Source organism: Canis aureus, chromosome 16 (assembly GCF_053574225.1).
Source record: "Canis aureus isolate CA01 chromosome 16, VMU_Caureus_v.1.0, whole genome shotgun sequence".
Classification (NCBI taxonomy): Eukaryota; Metazoa; Chordata; class Mammalia; order Carnivora; family Canidae; genus Canis; species Canis aureus.
The window spans coordinates 63363856-63384519 of NC_135626.1; positions in this window are offsets into that span (position 1 = coordinate 63363856).

Genomic DNA, 20664 nt, shown 5'->3' on the forward strand with positions numbered 1-20664 from the left:
CAGTAGCCAAGGTCCAAGGGCTCAGTGATGCCTGGATTGGGAAGCACAGAACTGGAAAGCTCTTTGGGGCAGGCCTACAGGAGACCAGGGGGTCCCACCTGGATTGGGGGTGGGGGGGCATTCGGCAATGCCTGGTCGTCACTGTGGGGCTCACTGGTACCTCGTGGGTGGTCAAGGGCGCCACTCAGCATCCTGCAGTGCACAGGGTAACCCCATGGAGAATGACCCAGTGTCCAGTGTCAGCGGGACCAGGCTGAGCCACCCCTGACTAGCCTCCCTGCCCACTTCATGGGGGCGGGGGGAACCAGAGGGGCCAGCAGGGGCTCAAGGCAGCTCACTGGGTCCTTACCTCTCCCCTGGCAGAGAGGGCAGGGGCAGGACCTGCTAGGAGAGTACACCAACCCTGACCTTTGACCCCAGGCTCCCACCCCTTTTCCCAGGTCCCTGTTTACTTCCAGCTGGCTCAGGTGGGCCCCTAAACAGGAGGTGTTTTTGGAATGGGCCCTGTCGTCACCCACTGCCCGTAGACTCAGGAGGCCCCAAGGTGGCCTCACACCTTGTTCCAGGCTAGGAAGCAGGCCTGCAGTACTCCTTGAGCCTAAGGCTGGCACCCCTTTGCCTTCCAACCCTGTCCTGTAGGCCGGTGGTGACCCTGCCCAACAGCCACATTGCCTCACCCCTCTGTCCTTGAGGGATAACTGCCTCTGGCCTGAGCCCCAAGCCCTGCTGGTCTCTGTCCCTGGTCATCTCCTGCCAGACGGGGTGGGGGCTGTCCTCTGGTCGAGGTCCACACCACTCGCCGGAGAGCCCCTCCTTGTGGACCTGAAGTCCAGCAGGGCTTGGAGATGCCATTCCAGGTGCGGGGGTGGTGGCCTGCAGGTGGGAGGCGAGGCCCATGCAACTGAGCACTTGTGGTTCTGGCCTGAAGGAAGTTACGGTGACCTCCACATCTCCCTGCTTGATGAACCGGGCTGCTAGCCTGCCGGGGGCAAGGGCGGGAGGGTCTTGCCCGGCCCTGGCCTCAGGATGGTCCCCCTCCCCGTGGTGGCCCACGGCGTGCCCAGCAGCTACGCGGGCTGCAGAGGTCAGGTCTGGTGCCCGCCATTCCTGCTCACACAGCCCTGATCACCTGCGCGTCTCTGTATTTCCCACTGTGCACGTGACTGGACAGTGAGTCACTGGGCCCATCTCCTCCGGGGTCCTGTGCCCGTAAGGTGCCCCACGTGCCCCAGGAGTGTGGGCCCCCTTCAGGGGCCACCTCGTGAGCTAGTGGCCACAGGAACCTCCCCAGCACCCCTTCCCCTGAGGCCTCACGGGGCTGCCCACCCAGGCAGGCTTGGGGCTCCTGCCTCACCCCCGCCAAGGCCCCGTGGAGGAGTCTTTGCAGGCGCGGGAGCTGTGGCCTGTGAAGAAAGAGCAACTCTACCCCCAGCAGTCTCCTCCAGCCAGGACGCCCCGCCAACTCAGCTGTCGCAGGGTGGTCGAGTTGGTGGACCCCGGCCAGCTGTAAGCCTGCCTCCTGGGGAGGCTCCTGGGGGGGTCCTGGGCATGGGGGGCAGGCGTCAGGGTACTGGGATCAGGTCTAGGCGAGACTCAGAGCGCTCTGAAACAGGGAGCTCGGGGTGTGGGTTGGGGGGCAGCTGTTTGAGGTCCGGCCCTGTGCGGGGCACTTGAACACCGGGAAAGGGCAGCCGTTGTGATCGTGGTCGCGGTCGTGGTCGGTCATGATCCTTAGGAAGAATTGAGTGACGTCAAAGGAGGGGCGAGCTGGCAAAGGCTGCCGGCTCCAGACCAGCTCTGCTGCAACTAAGAATGGATTCCAGGAACACGGGAGGTTTCAGAGTGCACAGTCCCACCAAGAATAAAGGGAGAAAAGTAAAGGCAGTGGAGGACAGAGGGCGGAGGATGGAAGGAGGACAGAGGAGCAGGGTGAGCACAAACTAAAGCTGCCTCATGGCGGAAGGATCACATGGAAGCGCTCTGGCAAGAAAGAAGGGAAAAAGCAAACAAAATATACAAGAGTAGCAACAGACCCAGCATACACCTAAAAAGTAAAAGAATTAGAAACACCTAAAAGCTAATAGAATGGAAAACCTAGATGGAGTAAACAAATTCCTGGGAAAATATAAAGTGACCCAAAGAAGGACAAACAGAGGCACAGGAGTGGCTGAAAAAGTGGTTGTGGGAACCCCCTGCCCCCCGCCCCCGCCCTGGCCTGGGCTGCAGGCTGCTCTGTGAGGGGCCACACCCTGAGCCCAGGGACCAGTAACTCTGTCTCCTGGACAGAATGTTCCAGAAAGTGGAAAAGAGGCGGATTGTGGCTCCTAACCAGACAAGGACAAACAAAAAGAAAACACAGGAGATCTGTTTTCCACCCAGGAACTTTGGTGGAAAAACTCTGAAATAAAATACTAGATAACTGACATTTTTTTTTTATTTTTATTTTTTTTATTTATGATAGTCACAGTGAGAGAGAGAGGCAGAGACACAGGCAGAGGGAGAAGCAGGCTCCATGCACCGGGAGCCCGATGTGGGATTCGATCCCGGGTCTCCAGGATCATGCCCTGGGCCAAAGGCAGGCGCCAAACCGCTGCACCACCCAGGGATCCCGATAACTGACAATTATAAGTGAGAAATCGACCTCATGGTCTGGGCGTCTCTAGTCTCACGTCAAACGGTATCAGTGGAATTTGGCCCATTAATAGACTAAAGAAGAAAGATCCTATGATTAACTCAGTAGGTGCAGAAGAGCCTTGGGCGCTTGCATTGAATACAGTGTTTTGTTACTGATTAAAAAGCTCTTAGCGCAATAGAGACAGAAGAGCATTTCCTTCCCGGGGTGGAGGGTAGACGCCCAAGACGGCGTCGGCGGGAGAGAGCTGGTGGCCAGATGGTGACGGGCCGAGCCGCTGCGTGACGCTCGCGTTCACAGGCCCAGACGCCTTGTGACCCAGCAGCCGAGCCCGAGGCTGACCCACCGCGAGTGCTGCCGTCCAGGGCCGACTAGGAGGGGCCCTTGGGGAGGCGCCGAGCTCCCCGGAGAGCCCTAGGTGGCATCCGCCGTCCTAAGGTGCCTGGCGACCTGCTGGGCTCTCGGCCTGAGGACCCAGCAGGGAGACCCGGGTCTGCGAGTGGGGCAGCGGGCCCCCCTCGGACACAGGCCCTGCCGGCGCCTCGGTCTCGGACTTGAGCCTCCACCACGCGAGAAAGAAATATCTGTTGAGCTGAGATGCGCTCCTAGGTATTTACCCAAGCGGGTTAAAAACTCATGTCCACACCGAAACCTCCATGCGAATGTTTATAGCGGGTTTGTTCATAATTGCCCCAAATTAAAAGTAACCAAGACGTGCCTCACGAGGGGAAGGGGTAAACAAGCTGCGGCATCGAAGCAACGGGGTGTCGTCCACGGTAAGAAAGAAGGGGCGGTGGGGACACACTAGGGCAGGGGGGAGTTGGAAATGCCCGTTGCTGAGTAAGAGGCCGGTCTGCAGGGGCTGCAGGCTCTGTGAGTCCCTTTAGTGGACATTCTGGAGAAAAGCACATTATGGAGACAGCAAGAAGTTCAGTGGTTGCCAGGGTGGCAGGGGAGAAGGAATGACTGGGTGACACACCGGGGTGGGGTGGTTGAGGGTGGGGAGACTCCTCTGTGTGATACTGGCACGCCTGACACATGAAACCACTCGTTTGTGGAAACCCGTGGACGGACAGCAGAAGGAAAGGGCCTTAACAGACGCAAATTTAAGACTCTACAGGAAGCAGGGCTTCGGGGTGAACCCGGCTGAGTTACAGGGGCCTGGAGCCGCCGGCCGGGTGCTGAGCTGGTCCCCAGGGAAGCAGCGGGCCTGCGGGACCCGCGCTGCCAGGGTGGAGGCGGTTTCCCCGGGGCGCTCGTGGGCACCCTGGCCCCCGGCAGGCGCGCTGGGACCGGGTGGCGGAGTCGCTGGGTGCTGGGTTCTGGGTGCTGGCTGCTGGGAGCCGGGTTTCCCGCCATGGGGTGGGAGTTGGCCGAGAAGCAGGGGGCGAGGAGGGTGATCTGTGCAGCATCGGTGAGAGGGAGGACTCATGCTTAACATAGATCCTTATGGAGAAACGTAGAAATATTTGTAGATATGTGTGTACATGTGGGGTAGCACACACATACACGTCTCCTTGCCGTGTCGGCGGAGAAGCAGTGACGCCCAGTAGCTGCAAGCACACCCAGCTCCCAGATCTTGGTTTCCCAAACCTTTCTTTGAGAAAAGAAACCAGGGCTACTTGGGGAAATGGCTGATTTGAGGACTGCGACGTTGCACGTACATGATGATCGTGGGGCATCAGGTAGTGCTAGTGTGATGGACCGAATTGCATCCCCTCCCCGCCAAAAAAATTTCTTCTTTTATTTTTTCAAAAAATTTCATAGGTGAAATTCTAACCCTTCATGTGGCCGTATTTGGTGACAGAGGCTTTCAGGAGGTAGTTAGGGTTAAATGAGGTCATAAGCATGCACCCCGATCCAACGGACCAGTGTCGTCGCAAGGAGAGGAAGCCACAGCGGGGATGAGTGCACAGAGGAAGGCCGCGAGGGGGCGGAGGGGGAAGGCGGCCGTCTCCCAGCCGGGGAGCGAGGCCTTGGGAGAAAGCAGCTCCACCGTCATCTTGCTCGTGGGCTCTGAGGAATCGATGTCTGTGGTGCTTTGTTTTGGAAGCTGCAGAGCTCGAGGGAGTACAGAAGCCGGGAAGGGGCTGTTAGAGGGACACCAGCCTCAGGAGCCTAAAGATGGACCCATGTGGGCAACAAGATAAATAACAGTGTTGGAATAAATAGGTGTCTGTGAGTCTGAACTGGCAGGAAAATATCGCACAGGCAAATAAACAGGGAGAAGGGATCCCTGGGTGGCACAGCGGTTTGGTGCCTGCCTTTGGCCCAGGGTGTGATCCTGGAGACCCAGGATCGAGTCCCACATCGGGCTCCCGGTGCATGGAGCCTGCTTCTCCCTCTGCCTGTGTCTCTGCCTCTCTCTCTCTCTGTGACTATCATAAATAAAAAAAAAAAAAAAATTAAAACTAAAAAAAAAATAAACAGGGAGAAAATCCACGTACAACAAGAACCAGAGTAACGTGCGTGGATGCCCTGCCCTCCCTGCCCCGCTCCCGGTCCTCCCCATGTAAGACACAATGCAATTGAGGACAGACACACCTCAGCCAGGCCTTCATGGTCGCATCCACAGGTGAGCAGTCCTGTTGAGAGCACTGACGCCTACCCGCCCCCCGCGTGATGGAGACAAGAGCCCTTGGCCTCCGTGGTTTCCTCCCCAAACCCACAAGGCCAGACTAAACGTGAGAAAAACATCAGACACATTCCAGCAGAATCTCTGCCCAGCACTTCCCAGAACTGCCGGATCACCTGAAACCAGGAAAGTTAGAGACGTGGGATCCTGGAGCTGTAAAAGGACACTGAAAAGGCACTCGATAGAAACGAAGGACATTTGAATAAAGTGTGGACTTTGGTTAATAATAATAACGTATCAACATTGGCTGGTGAGTAGTGAGGACGTGGGGTGGATGAGAACTCTGTACTTTCTTTGTGACTTTTCTGCAAATCTAAATCTTTTTTTTAATTTATTTTTAAGGATTTTATTTGTTTATTCATGAGAGACACAGAAAGAGAGGCAGAGACCCAGGCAGAGGGAGAAGCAGGCTCCATGCAAGGAGCCCAATGTGGGACTCAATCCCGGGACCTCGGGATCACGCCCTGAGCCAAAAGCAGATGTTCAACCACTAAGCCACCCATGCATCCCTGTAAATCCAAATCTATACTAAAATGAAAAGCCGATTTTAAAAGAAAAAAAAAAGATATTTAGGCTCCTGGTTGTTATCACAAGTTACAGATCTTCCCTGCTATTCTTAGCCCCATTAATAATTTTAATGAGTATTTAAATCTATAATCTCTTGAAATGAAAAGAACACTTGTACATCTGAAGGGTTGCCTGTGGGGTCAGGGGACAGGGAGCAGATGAGTTCAGTGGGAACAGCTGAAACGAGAGAGGGCCTTTGCACTCATGAGTCATGACTTTATTCCATGACCCCAGGTGCGTGAGGCAGTAGAAGACAGGCACCTAACGTGTGCTCGGTGAACAGGAGGCAAGCACGGTCCTGACGAAGCCCCGTGTCCAGGGCCCACAGCGCATCAGCGGCTGCCTAGGGCTGGAAGCAGGGTGTCTCCGGGCATGGGCCTGCCAGCCAGCAGCGACCCTGCTCCAGACTCCTGATTCCAGTTCCCCAGCCTCCCTCCCGAGACATCAGACAGTGTCTGACCCACGTGGAGCTGCCCTTCCAGCAGAGGACGAACCGGGAGCCACAGGGACCAACTGAGGAGAAGAGGAACGGGGACCACAGGGACACACTGGGAGGGGGCGATGGGGAGCCACTGGGACAAACTGGGAGAGGAAAGGGGGAGCCACGGGGACACACTGGGAGAGGAAACGGGGAGCCACGGGGACACACTGGGAGAGGAAACGGGGAGCCACGGGGACACACTGGGAGAGGACGATGGGGAGCCACTGGGACAAACTGGGAGAGGAAACGGGGAGCCACGGGGACACACTGGGAGAGGAAACAGGGAGCCACAGGGACACACTGGGAGAGGAAACAGGGAGCCACAGGGACACACTGGGAGAGGACGACGGGGAGCCACAGGGACACACTGGGAGAGGAAACGGGGAGCCACGGGGACACACTGGGAGAGGACGACGGGGAGCCACGGGGACACACTGGGAGAGGACGACGGGGAGCCACGGGGACACACTGGGAGAGGAAACAGGGAGCCACAGGGACACACTGGGAGAGGACGACGGGGAGCCACAGGGACACACTGGGAGAGGAAACGGGGAGCCACGGGGACACACTGGGAGAGGACGACGGGGAGCCACGGGGACACACTGGGAGAGGACGACGGGGAGCCACGGGGACACACTGGGAGAGGACCACGGGGAGCCACGGGGACACACTGGGAGAGGACGACGGGGAGCCACGGGGACACACTGGGAGAGGACGATGGGGAGCCACTGGGACAAACTGGGAGAGGAAAGGGGAAGCCACTGGAACACACTGGGAAAAGAAACGGGGAGCCACTGGGACAAACTGGGAGAGGAAACGGGGAGCCACGGGGACACACTGGGAGAGGAAACGGGGAGCCACAGGGACACACTGGGAGAGGACGACGGGGAGCCACGGGGACACACTGGGAGAGGAAACGGGGAGCCACAGGGACACACTGGGAGAGGACGACGGGGAGCCACAGGGACACACTGGGAGAGGAAACGGGGAGCCACGGGGACACACTGGGAGAGGACGACGGGGAGCCACGGGGACACACTGGGAGAGGAAACGGGGAGCCACAGGGACAAACTGGGAGAGGAAAGGGGAAGCCACTGGAACACACTGGGAGAAGAAACGGGGAGCCACGGGGACACACTGGGAGAGGACGACGGGGAGCCACGGAGACACCCAGGAGCGACCAGAGGTCAAAGCCAGCCCTGGCCCGCGGCGCCCCGCCTCTGCCTTAAATAGGCACCGCTGGGCCTCGATTGGCTGGCCCGGGTCATGTGGCCGCCGCTCGCCCAATCGTCGACGCCGTGGCTCCTTGTGTTGTGATTGGCCAGGTCCGGCAGGCGGCGGGGAAGGCGGCGGCGAGGGCGCGGGGCTCCGCGGCTCGGGGGGCCCGGCTCCGCTCCTCGCCCCGGCGTCCCGGCCGCCCGCGCGCTCAGCCCCGAAGGCCAAGACTCCTGCCGCCGGCCCTTCAGGCTTTTGTTTAAGGAGACGTTTCAAACACGCCGCGAGCACCGCCCGAGGGCGCCTTAGCCTCGCGTCCCCTGCGCGGCACCACCGGCCTCGGCCTGCAGGGGGCGCGGGTGCAGCCCGACCTCGGCCACCGCCGGCCACTCTCCTGCATCCTTGATCACCCCGGTCACCCTCGGTCACCCCGGGCAGCCCCGGGCACCCTCGGCACCGTCTGCAGAACACAAAAGGGTTGGCATTTCATGACTTTGGCTGTCACATGTTCCAAAGCACCTGGGTCCTGGGCCTCGAGGCCACGTCCGCAGCTCACTTTGCTCCGTCTTGAGACATTTTGCTACTTCGTCATCCCGGGGAGTATTTTGTCATCACTCGGCAGCTCCGCCCGGCTCTGCCCAAGCAAAGAACGAGGGCGTCACCTGAGAGGGCGCCGGGGTCGCGGGCAGCGCTGCCCTCCAGGACCTCCTAGGAGGCACGTGGCTCCTGGGGGCCGCCGCTCTCCCCCTGCACCCCCTTCCGCTGTCCCCGAGGGCGCGGGGAAGAGACCTGCCCGATGATGCACCGGGAAAGGGAACAGCTCGGGGCCCCACCGATGGCGGTAAGACAACCGTCCTGAACCGCGAGGCTCCAGGCACAGCGGCCCTGCCAGTTCGTTGTCCGCAGGCCGCACGTGACCTTGCGACCAGCACGCGGGCCAGCCCTGGGCCTCAGGGCCCCGCCGCAGCTCTCCTTCCTCTTTATGACCGCTGTGATTCGGGAGGGCTTGATACAAGTACAAAGTTTTCTCTGTTTACATTCTTTTTAGTTTTTTTTTAATTTTTATTTTGTTTGTTATTTATTAGTTTTTAAAGATTTTATTTACTTATTTATTCATGAGAGACACAGAGAAGCAGGCTCCATGCAGGGAGCCCGGCAAGGGACTCCATCCCGGAAATCCAGGATCGCCTCCTGAGCCAGAGGCAGACACTCAACCGCTGAGCCACCCAGGCATCCCAACTTTTTTTTCTTTTTTAAAAATTTTATTCATTTGTTAGAGAAAGAGAGAGAGACACACACGGCGCACACAAGGGGGGGAGCAGACTCCCTGCGCAGCAAGCAGCGACGCGGGGCTCACGCCAGGCCCCCGACATCATGAGCCCAGCCCAAGGCAGATGGCAGACACTTAAGCGATGGAACCGCCCAGGCGCCCCTCTGTTTTGTCCTTTTATTTTTACTTCTGTGAATTATTTGTAATCTGAATTAAAGTATAACAAGCAAGAAGGGGCCTGTTCTGTCTCCTGCCATGCGGGGCTGGGGGCTTCCCTCAGGGACTTGCGCATGGAAACACCTGAGCCTCCAGATCCTTCCCCTTGAGCCCACAGTGGGGGTGACAGTGGGAAGTGCTGGCCTGGAACAGCTGCGGAGGTGGGGTGCTGGTGAAGAGTCCTGCAGGACTGGGAGCACCTTGGGAGGGGAGCAGGTGTGTGTGTAGCAGCCTTGTGTGTGGGAGTGTGTATATGTGGGGGGGGGCAGGCTGTGTGTGTTGGGGGGCAGGCTGTGCGTTTCCCGGTTCCAGGAACGTTTGCTGGGGTGTGGCTCGCGCCGCAGGAGGGCCCCTGTGCTGCGTGGCCAGTGGGTGCTGAGTCGTCCCCCCAGGGTGCTCACGGTGACAGGCAGGTGCCGCGCCGCCCCGACCTGCCAGATGTGCATCAGAAGCGCTGGCCGGCGTCTCCCAGGAAGCTATGCGTGGGCAGCGATGACGCAGCTCGAGAAGGCACGATGGACACACTCAGGCTTCGGCCCGGGAATGACAACACAGCATCGGATCTTTCCTGTGACCCAGAGGCACAGCCAATGTCAGCGGCCCCTGCTCCTGAGGACCGTACCACAAGCCTCTGAGCCCCCTGCGGGCCTCCTTGGGCACCGGCAGGAAGTTTTCAACAGAGCAGCCTCCCCGGGACCCCCTTCCCGGCCCAGGTAGGGGCAACTACCCCCAGCGTGACCTCCAAGTGCATCGGGCAGCGTCCACCACGGGAAGGGAGCAGCAGGCAGGCCAGGCCATGGGCAGGACCCCAGGACGCCGACAGGCTCCTCAGAGGCACTTGCGTGTGTCAGAGGTGCACGGGGCTGTGAAGGTCAGCACAGCATGACGCTGGTCACAGCAAGGACAACCAGTTTCATTTCAGTGACGCTGTGGGGGTGACAGGGCAGTGCTGCATTCTGATCCAGATTCATGCAGAGGGGGGCATGTGTGTGGGGGTGCATAGCAGAGTCGTGGGGGGAGGGGGAGAGGAGGAGGGGGGCGGGGTGGGGAGGGGAGGGTCCCGGGGAGGGGCGCACAGTAGAGTCAGGGAGGGGAGGGGTGCAGGTGACCGGCTGGGAACTGAGCAGGAGCGCTCCCCCAGAGCCAGGGAGACAGGGCCGCATCTTCTGGTGTCGTGGGAGCCCTGTCAGCGGCCGGGGTGGGAGCGAGGGGCCAGGGGTCCTGAAGGACCCGCCATCGGTCCGTCCACTCTGGAGGACGCTGGCTGTGCTCTGGGTGACGGTCCCGGGGGTTACTTTGCTCCCGAATGGCGACAGGCCTGGGACACAAGCTGCAGGTCTGGGACACAGAGGCCGCTCTTGGGGAGCGGGCGGAGGGGCCCCCAGCGGCCACCGGGCTCACCAGGCCACCTGCCCCCCGACAGCCACAGGCACCCACTGACCAAGGGGCTACCTACACCGGGCACAGGGACCGACAATTCCCGACGTTCCCGGCCCCCCATCCCCCCATCCGCTCCCAGCCCTGGAGCTCCGCCTTCACCCTTTCACCCCCTGCGTTGGGGCGCCCCTTAGCTACAGCCCCCACCTCCTGGCAGTCAGGGCCGCTGTCCTGCCCGCTGCTGCCTGGCTGAGCGCACCGCCCCGTCTGCCCTCGGGGTCCTCTCCGCCTGCAGGCCGCCTGGAACAGGTGCTAAGGGGGGGCAGCTGCACACCCACGTTAGTGACCCGGGCCCAACACGGCAAGTGGGCGTTTCCAGGCCAAACCCGAGGCCGGTTGGGGGGCCTCAGGCCCTGGGGGGGTGGGGGGGTGGGGGCCGCCCCAGGAGGCAGGAGCGGGCCGGGGAGAGCCTCTCGCGGTCTGCAGCCCACACCCCGCGAATTGGGGAAGTCGCCTCGAGGCGGGGGGCTCCGTTTCTGTCAGAGGCTCCTGCCACCTGTAGGCCTCAGTTTCTCCACCTGTCACCGGGATGGTCCCTGTGTCCCCACTCCCTTCCCAGCCTGTTGTGGGAGTCGGGAGCCGCGCTGCCTCCCGCCGCTGCCTGTCCTGCCGCCAGAGGGCGCTCAGCCCTGCAACAGCAGGGGTGGGGGGTGCTGGGCTCCGTGGGGAGGGGGGCTTCCCTGGGTTCTGAGGCGTCTGGGAGGCTCTGTGGGGTCCGGGGGCTCCTGGAGGCTCCGGGGGGCTCTGAGGGGCTCCACGGGGCTCCGGGGGGCTTCTGGGGGCTCCTGGGGGCTCCTGAGGGTTCTGGGGGGCTCCACTGGGCTCCGAGGGGCTCTGGGGGGCTCCTGGGGGGCTCTGCTGGGTTCTGGGGGACTGAGGGAGTCTGGGGGGCTCTACTGGGCTCCTGGGGGCTCCACAGCAAGGCAGTGGGCTGCTGTGCGGGCCAGATGGCTTAGGGCTCCACGGTGCCCACAGAGAGCTGGGGGCCCCACTTGGCCTTCATCTGGGAGGCCAGGGGCTGCTCGGCCCTCAGAGGCAGGCTGACAGGAAGGGGAGCGAGCCAGCTGCAGGTGGGGAGGGGCAGGGGTAGCCAGGTGGGGCAGGGTGTGGCAGGGCAAGGGTGTGGAGGGGTGTGCAGGGTGCTGTGGGTGCAGCTAGCCCTCGGGGCCCCTCCTTTGCTTGGACCCTTCCCCTGCCCCTCTGCAAGTAGAGTCCCCACAAAACCAGCTCCGCCTGGAAGGGGATGCTGGAGGCCAGGGCCGCCGGCTGAGACACGCAGAGGCGGCCAGGAGGAAGGCGCCAGGACACGTGGGCAGGACGCGACCACGAGCAAGAGGTGTTGAGTCAGGACCGCTCAGCTCCAGGTACACACGGCGGGCGGGACAGGCCCTCGGGGCTCAGCGTGGACGCCAGGGAGCCGGGGCAAGGCGGCATTGTGGGGCAGACCTGAGCTCAGGGTGGGCGCCGGGCGAGCAGAGGACACGAGCCGGCCTTTTTGGTCTGGTGTTGCCCAGGGAACCCTGAAGAAAATGGACTGGGCGGGGCGGGGGGAGCATGTGACAGTGGCCCTGCAGCCAAGAGATGGATCTGGGCAGAAGTCCCGCATCTTGAGGCTGACCTGGGGGACACACAGAGTCCTGGGGGAGCGGGGAAATGTGACCCCACCTCTAAGTGCTTGGCTCTGAGCGAGAGGATGTGACCAGCCTTATCCTCAGGGCTCCCTGCCCAAGCTCACTGGCCAGGATCAGATGTCCCTTGTGATGAGGACCAGGGGTATCCTCCTGGCCAGGGGATCACAGGACCACAGCTGACTTTTGGGGCTGGCTGCACTCAGGGCCCCGAAGCCTGGCAAGGGACAGCCCCTTGGCAGGGGGAGGTGAAGGCGAGGGAGGTGGGACAGTGAGTGTCGTCCTGGTCCCGTGAGAGGCTGCAGTGTAGAGGCCCAGGTGGAGAGAGACCCACTTAGGCGGAAGATGTGGGCAGTGAGAGGGCAGGTAGAGGACTCTGTGGTCAAGGTGGGCTGTCTTTGAACATGCTGAGTACAGCCTGGACCTTCCTGCCACCTACCATGCCCGGGAGGGAATGCGGGGTTGCCCCAGTGTCCTCTGCCCCTCCCAGGAACCCCCTTCCCAGAGATCACGCTCCTCGGCCCATGCCTCCGCGTTACTCAGATCTTGGCAGTGTGCGTGCTTTTACACAGCGTTGCCTCACCTGGTGAAATCACATCTGTGGGGTTGAGGTCCCCCCCAAAGGTGTCTTCCTTCCTGGGCCTCCCCCCAGGTGGGGATCGTGGTGGCCTTGAGCAGGTGGGGCATCCTCTGGGCCTCCCTCTCCTGGCCTAGACTCTGGGGAGCAGTTGGACCTCCAGCTCAAGGCAGTTGCCCAGCCGCTGATTGAGCCTTAGGAGAACCAGAAAGTTCCAACCCACCATGATGGAGGGAGGGTCTTATAGGATGGGGAGTTCCAGAGGGGATGGAGGCTGTCCCAAGCATCAGGGGCCAGAGCTAACCCCACAGCCAATCTGGCGCCTGGCAGGCCTGCATACCCCGACAGTGGGGGTCAGCCCAAGGGGCCTGCAGAGACCCTCAGGGAAGCTTGGGGATGTCGGGGTAAGGGCCTAAGTGAAGCCTGTAATGGGGGATGAGCGCTGCCCCTCAGCCCCTGGGCCCCCCTCTCCTCCTGGGGCAGAAATGACCACCGCACCTCGAGGCACCCAGAGCCGTGGGTGGGGCAGCGTCTCTAGAGGCCGCTGTAGCGGGTGGCCCTGGGCGGCTTGTGTGCAGCCCTTGCTCGGTCAGGTGTGCTGCAGCCCTGGCTACGGACGTTCTCAGCGCAGTGTGGGGGTAGATGGTTTTGGGGGCTGAGAGAACACTGTCCCAGAGCTGGGTGTTTTCATAGAAGAAAGAGCACCCCAGGAGAGGCAGGATGTGGCCTCCCTGCCCATCTCTGAGAAACAGGAAGCCCAGCTCCTGTGGTGTCAGCCTGCTGGCCTTGCAGGGTGGACCTGGCCTTGAGGACCACGGGGGGCCCTGCAGGCTCCCAGGCCGCAGGCCGTCGCCCTCAGCCTCGGGGAGCTGCTCCCAGGCCCCGCAGCAGGCCTCTAGACACCTGTGCGTGACGGCCAGGAGGATGGGCAGGCCCCAACACCTGGCGCTTGTGATGTAGACAGCGGCTACCTCCCAGCTTTGGCTGGGCTGTGGCCTGCAAGGCTCCTCGAGGACCTGGGACCTGGGTCACTGCATGTTACCCGGCGTGCCTGAGGCCCCAGTGTCCAGCCGGCCGATAGTCCATAGCAGACATTCCCTCTCCCTGGGGCGCCGGCTTCGGGCACATGATGGCTCCTTGGAGCCCACAGCGGGGTCTCGTTCCACGCCCTACCCCCCAGGCTTTCTGGTATCTTCCTCCGTGGTCTCCAGGGAAGCTTGATCTCTGACTGGGGAAGCCCAAGACTGTACTCAGCAGCCCTGGGAACTCTGGTCATTTGCTGTGTGTCCCTGGCTCTTCCCGGTTCCCACGACCCTCTTGTGAGTCTTCCGGCGAAGGGAGCCCTCTCCCCTCCGCGACTCCTGGGGCTGCTGTCATCTGAATGGGGGGCCGGTGCTTTGGATGCTGTGCTCAATGCTTGTCCAGCGGGGCCGCAGGACCCGGGAGCAGCCCGCCACCTCCACGGGGTGTTTGGGGTCCCTCCTTCCCGGGCTGTTCATCCAGTCACCTCGCAGCTTCTCCGGCGTGAGGTTGGTTTTGTTAAAGGGGTGGCAGGGCCCCAGGGCTGACACAGGGGCACGGGGTAGGGGCACGGGTCCCCCAGGTTGAGTGGTGTCCTCGGGGCAGGTGGACCACCTGCCCGTGGCCGGGCCGTCCCCTGGGAGACCAGGGAGGCTTGAGGAGGCCCTGGACAAGGGCCACCTGACCGCCGGGTGATCAGAGTCCGGAAAGTGGTGGCGCCCCCAGCCAGGGGACAGAGGACAGGATGGAAAAGAGGAAGAAGGGGGAGGAGGGAGGAGTAAGTGGCAGACCCGGAGGGCTGGGAGCAGGGGGGCGCTGCGGTGGCTCCGGGTGGCCAGGTGGCCAGGTGCCTGGGACCCCTGCTCTAGTCGGGGCTGAGCCCTCTGGGGCAGGGCCGCAGGACGGGAGGCCTGCAGCTGGGCCTGGCTCTCCACCGTGGCCGTGGGCGTTTGTTTGCCAAGGTGGTGGCGGTGGGGGCTGTGGGGGCAGGGGTGGCCGAGAAGATACTTTATTCACCCACCGTTACCTAATTGAAGTGTGAAAGACCAAGACACCCAGATGCGGGCGCCGTAGTGTGTGGGTGTTGGGGGGGGTCTGCAGAGGAGCCAGAGGACGGGTTGCAGGCCTCACCAGGATGGGGGCACGGAGGCGAGGCAGGTGGGGGCCCTGCAGGCGCACAGCTCCTTCCTGCTACTGACAGCAGCCCCCCCGCCCCCGCCGGCCACCAGGGAGCCGCAGCCTGGGGGGGGCAGGTGTCTGCGGCTGCTCAGCTCTGCTTGCAGGGCAGGCGGTGGCGGGGTGTGTGGCTTCTCTGCAGCCCTGAGCCTTCGGCGGCGCTGAGGGCCACCCCCGTGTCTGCCGAGGTCCTTGTCCCCTCAGGGACACCTGCTTGGGCTCTCACACCCCAAGAACCGGGACCGTCACCCCCCTTCTCTTGTCAGCTCAGCCCTGACATTGGCTTAGTCTCTGCTGGGTGCCCAGCGCTCCGCCGCCGTCTGCTCTGTGCACTACCGTCCCGAGCAGGTTCACGGCTCCCTGCCCCGTCCCCAGCCAGAGGGACCCTGTCACCTTCTTGGTCAGGTCACATGCTCCAGCCCTCCCAGACTGAATGTGTGACCTGCCCCCCCATCTGTGTCGCCTGCGCCGCCTTCCCTGACCCCGTGCTCCTGCCTCCCACCTCCGACCAGGCTCCCAGATGCACTAGGAGCTGGCGCCCAGCACCTCTGCCCTCCTGTCCCTTGCCTGACGGTGTCCCCACAGCAGCCCCCTCTGCTCCCAGCCCCTCGAGGCTCGTCCTGCGCCCTGTTCTCTGCCATGTGGGGTTTCCCCTTTCAGGTCTCCCTCCTGCATCCCTGGGAATGCCAGCTCTCTGGGGACAGGTACCTGAGTTTGTTTGTGCCCCCAGCACCTAGACCAATATACCCTGTGGAGAGTGGCCACTCGGTCAGTATGGATGGACGTAAAACCCGCTCATGCAGAGAACAATCACCTGCCCCTGGTTCTGTGTCTGGAACCCCAAAGTGGTCTCAGCCACAGGGTCATCCACTGGGCATGGCCCAGCATGTGCCTCCAGCTCCCATCCACTGTCCCTGCCCCCAAGGGGCCCGACCTAACCCCACAGCCAATCTGGTGCCTGGCAGGCCTGCACACCCCGACAGTGGGGGGTCAGCCCAAGGGGCCTGCAGAGACCCTCAGGGAAGCTTGGGGACGTCGGGGTGAGGGCCTAAGTGGAGCCTGTAACCCAGGATGAGGGCTGCCCCTCAGCCCCGGAGCCCCCCTCGCCTCCCGGGGCAGAAATGACCACCACACCTCGTGGCACCCAGAGGCCGTGGGTGGGGCAGCGTCTCTAGAGGCCGCCGCAGCGGGTGGCCCCGGGCAGCTTGTGTGCAGCTCCTGCTCGGTCAGGTGTACTGCAGCCCTGGCTATGGACGTTCTCAGCGCAGTGTGGGGACCCCTGTGTCCTGTGCTGGCGGACAGGCGGCTGTGGGTTGGCCTGGAGCACCCCTGGGGCCTGGCTGGGGGGCGTACGTTGTTGGGCTTCAGTGGGGTCTACTTATGGGTGTGCTGTCTCCCCAAGAGTGAAGAAGTCTCTGCTATCTTTTGGGAGGGGGATGGTATCCTGGGGTGAGTGGTGCCCCCCCGCCCCCCGTGCCAACATAGGATGGGAGTGGGACTTTATCTGGAGATTTGGGTCTTTGCAGACCCTTGAGTTAGGATGAGGCCTTTGGGTTCTAAATCCAGTATGACAGCGTCCTCGCAAGAAGAGAGAAATGTGGGCACAAGTGGTACCCGGGAGAAGTCTGCGCGGCGACAGAGGCCGTAGGCCAAGGACGCATATCGCCGGCCGCCGCCAGCAGCAGTGAGACACCTGGGCAGACGCTCCCTCAGACCCCCCAGGAGGATCCAGCCCTGCTCTGATTTTGAACTTCTGGCTTCCAGAATTGTGAGAAAATAAATGTTCGTTATTTTAAGCCACCACATTGGTAGGAACGTGTCACAGCAGCCGTGGGAAAGAATAACGATTCCTTCCAGGCACGCGCACTGCCCATGGGGCTGCTCTCCAGCCTCATCCCCCTCATCCGGGTCTGAGAGGTGCCGTGTCCTCCAGGGCGCGGCCGCCGTGCTGGCCTAGGCGCCAGGTGAGGCCTATGGAGTGGGACGTTGGGGTGAAATCTGGGTGCTCACCCACGCGGGTCAAAACATGTTTTCACCTCCAGGATGACGCTGCGTGATGGGCCCAGCACGATTAGAACTGTGTCATCCCCCTTTTATTCTTTTTTGATAAGAGTTTTGAAAAGAATTTCCCGGAATTCCGGTGTGTGCAGCGAGCAAGGCTCGTGCTCCACGCGTGCTCAGCTAGCCAAGCACGCCCCGGGCCGAGCTGTGCTTTAGACGGGACGGCATTTAAGCTCTGGGCTCCCCCTAGGAAACGGCCTCACAGACTCCTGGTCACCCGAGGAGGAGGCCAGAGCACAGGCGGCCAAATTACGTGGCCAGAAACAGAATGGTTGTGGTGTCCACTGGTTTTAAGTTATTTCCTGGGTGTTTTGGATGATTTCTGAAATGTGTGATTTCTTTTCTTGTTCCGAATATTCGCTTTTGTGCCTGATTTCTGCCTGTGATTCTGTGTGTTTCTGGAAGGGGTCCCTCTCCGTCTGCGCAGGCTCAGGTTCCCCCGGGCTGACCTTGCTGCTTTTCTCTGGGAGCATCGATGCAGCCCTGTTTCCCAAATTTATCCAGGACCATCTGTAGGGCTGTGTCTGAACCACACGCAGGATGCAGGGGGCAAGAGGGAGGACTTGGGTGTGGCGCAGGGATGTGGCCACACGGCCCCAGGCTGGGCCCTGATAGGGGCCCCTCCAGACTGTGTGCAGGGCTGAACTCCCCAGGGGCGCACTCTCCTGTCCTGCCCCCGCCCACTCCACGCTCTCCCACTGTGGCCTCTCGAGTTTCACGTGCACCATCCTAAGCATCTAGCTAAGGTAAACCGAACACTCGTACTTTGTGAGTGTGTGTTTGTAATTCATGTAGGTGGTGTGTCTATCGGGCCTATAGACCTCATTCTGTTTCTGTTTTTGCTCAGAACCTGATGACAGTAAATGATCATTTAAAAAAATAAGTTTCACCTGTGGTTTCTGTTTGATGAGTGTGGAATTCCATATTGATCACAGGCATGATTCAGATCTAAAGGGGCACATGCATCAAGACCCCAGATTGAGATGGTTCATTTATCAATTTCTCCCAGGGCCCCTGTCATTCCTGGCTTTACATATTTTACCTGCTTGTTTTTAGGTTCATATGTATTTGCATTGGTTCTGTATTTTTGTCCTATTGTTGCTTTTACCAGTATTTCTATTTTGTCAGAAAATAGGACTGATAACTCCAGCTTTCTTTTGGTTCATGCTTGCTTTTTATGCTCTCCACCCTTTTGTGTCCAACCTATTGATGTCTTTTTGTTTAAAGTGTTATCTCGGGCACCTGGGTGACTTAGCGGTTGAGTGTCTGCCTTCAGCTCAGGGAGTGATCCCAGGGTCCCAGGATCGAGTCCCGCGTCGGGCTCCCTGCATGGAGCCTGCTTCTCCCTCTGCCTGTGTCTCTGCCTCTCTCTCTGTGTCTCTCGTGAATAAATAAATAAAATCTCTTTTTAAGAAAGTGTTATCTCCTGCAAACCATATATAGTTGAATCTTTCCTTTTTTATTTCTTTTTAAAGATTTTACTTATTTATTCATGAGAGACACAGAGACGCAGAGACATAGGCAGAGGGAGAAGCAGGATCCATGCAGAGAGCTCGATGTGGGACTTGATCCCGGAACTCCAGGATCACACCCTGGACCGAAGGCAGGCGCTAAACCACTGAGCCACCCAGACGTCCCAAATCTTCCCTTTTAAACCCAGTATGACACTACTTTTATTATTTTATTTTATTATTTATTTTTTTTAACTTTATTTATTTATTCGTGACAGACACACACACACACAGAGAGAGAGAGAGAGAGAGAGAGAGAGAGAGAGGCAGAGACACAGGCAGAGGGATAAGCAGGCTCCATGCAGGGAGTCCGACGTGGGACTCGATCCCGGGTCTCCAGGATCAGGCCCTGGGCTGAAGGAGGCACTAAACCGCTGAGCCACCCGGGCTGCCCGACACTACCTTTTAATTGTTGAGTTTGACCCATTTACATTTATTGTGTACTTACTGCAGTTGTAATTCCTGGTATTAGGACTAATTGTACTTGCTGTTAAATTAGTTAATTTTGTCACCCCATTTCATATTTTCTGTTCACTGCACAATTCTTTGCATTTATTTTTTTCTCCATTTCCCCTGGGCAGCTCTCTGCTGGTTTATGTCATATGTTCTGCTTAGAATCTCGTGGTGGCTGCCCCTGGGCCCACTTCCTGTTCACCTACCCAGAGTGATTTCTTAACCTTATCTTCATCTGCGTCTTCCTTCTGACGAGGTAAATGTCTCAGTGTGTTCTCATTGCCCTGGTCTCCACCCTCCTGGTCTCTGAGGTGCTAGTTTCATCTACAATTTTAGTTCTCGATGATTATGCAGACTGCACACAGATTGTAGATTGTATGTTTATTTTCTTTAGGCATTGCTTTTTGGATGGAAGTAAATGCTCTCGTCATTTGTGGGTTTTTTTCTCACGTGATGTCTCCTGTATTTGGATCTCTTTTATTTGAACACCGCCTCCAAGAGTGATTCCAAAGTCGACTGTTAGCAGAGTGTCTTAAGTTCTTATGTACCTGAGAAGGTCTTTAATACATTCTTACACTGAGACGATAACGTTCCAAGGACAAGTTACTTCCTTCAATAGTCAAGGGCAGTATTCCATTGTCTTCTTGAATTCAGAGTTGGCTGTGAGAAATCTGATGTCCCCCGAGATTTGGGATTTCTTGCTTGCCCCTGGAATGGTGGGGTGCAGGCTGCCTTCTCCCTCTGTGAGCGGGCTGTCTGCGGCCCCTCTCCCGGGAGTCCCAGGGCGCTCGACACCCTGTCTGCCTTTCTCAGCCTTCCTTGGCTAAGTTTCTCCTCTACTGCCTGTGTCTCTGAGAGCTTCTTTCCTTCTCTTCTCCTTCCGGGAGATTTCCTGATGGATCTCCCCTCCCTCTGCTGCTGCTCATTCCATCTGTTATTTCTTGGGTCAACAATCACGGTTTTATTCCTGACCTTCCCAAATGGATGTTTTGATGACTGTCCTGCCTGGGTCTCTATTATTCTGGCCTTGATTCTGGTGTTGTTTGGCTCTGTCCCCAGAGATGGCCATGGTCCAGGTGGCTGGCTGTCTCCTAATGATGCATGGTGTCAGGCTATGAGTCTCCCTGGGGTCAGGTCCAGGGTTGAGGGGCAGGCCAACCTGGAGTGGGGAGGGGTGACCCGTGGGCAGGCTGGGACTCCACCCCTCAAGATGCTCCTCCTGCCGAGCCAGCCTTCTCCCTGTTGGCTGCTGTCCCTGGCCAGCGCCTGTGCTGGGACCTTAGCTTTCGTGGGAGGACCAGTGGCCATCCTCTGGCTTTGGAGGCCAGTGTAGGACTCAATGCCCTGTGGTGCGTGTTTCCATTGTTCTCCACTGCACTCAGCCACCTGTTTCTCCAAGTCTCAAAGCTCCCCCGCTCCCCATCTGTGGCCTGGGCATGGGGGCTGTTTCTTCAAGTGTTGCTTCTTACAGTCAGGGTCCTTGCTTCCAGCTTCTGTGGTCTCAGGCCATTAGTTCTGCAGAGGTGAGGAAGTCGAAGCCTTCCCACTGCCCCTAAATCTCAGCTCCCAGGTGCCTCCACCCTTGCCCCACTCCTCACCGGGCTGAAGTTGTGGATCTAAACAACCACAAATGCCCACCTGTGCTTTATAAACACCGACACGTGTGTGTGTATGTGTGTGTGTGTGCCCATGCGTGTGCACGCATATGTGCTGCTTGTGCGTGTGGCAGCAGCAGGGGAGCGGGGAGGGTGGGATGGGAGGGAGCCCCCTCCAGGGGGTAGGACT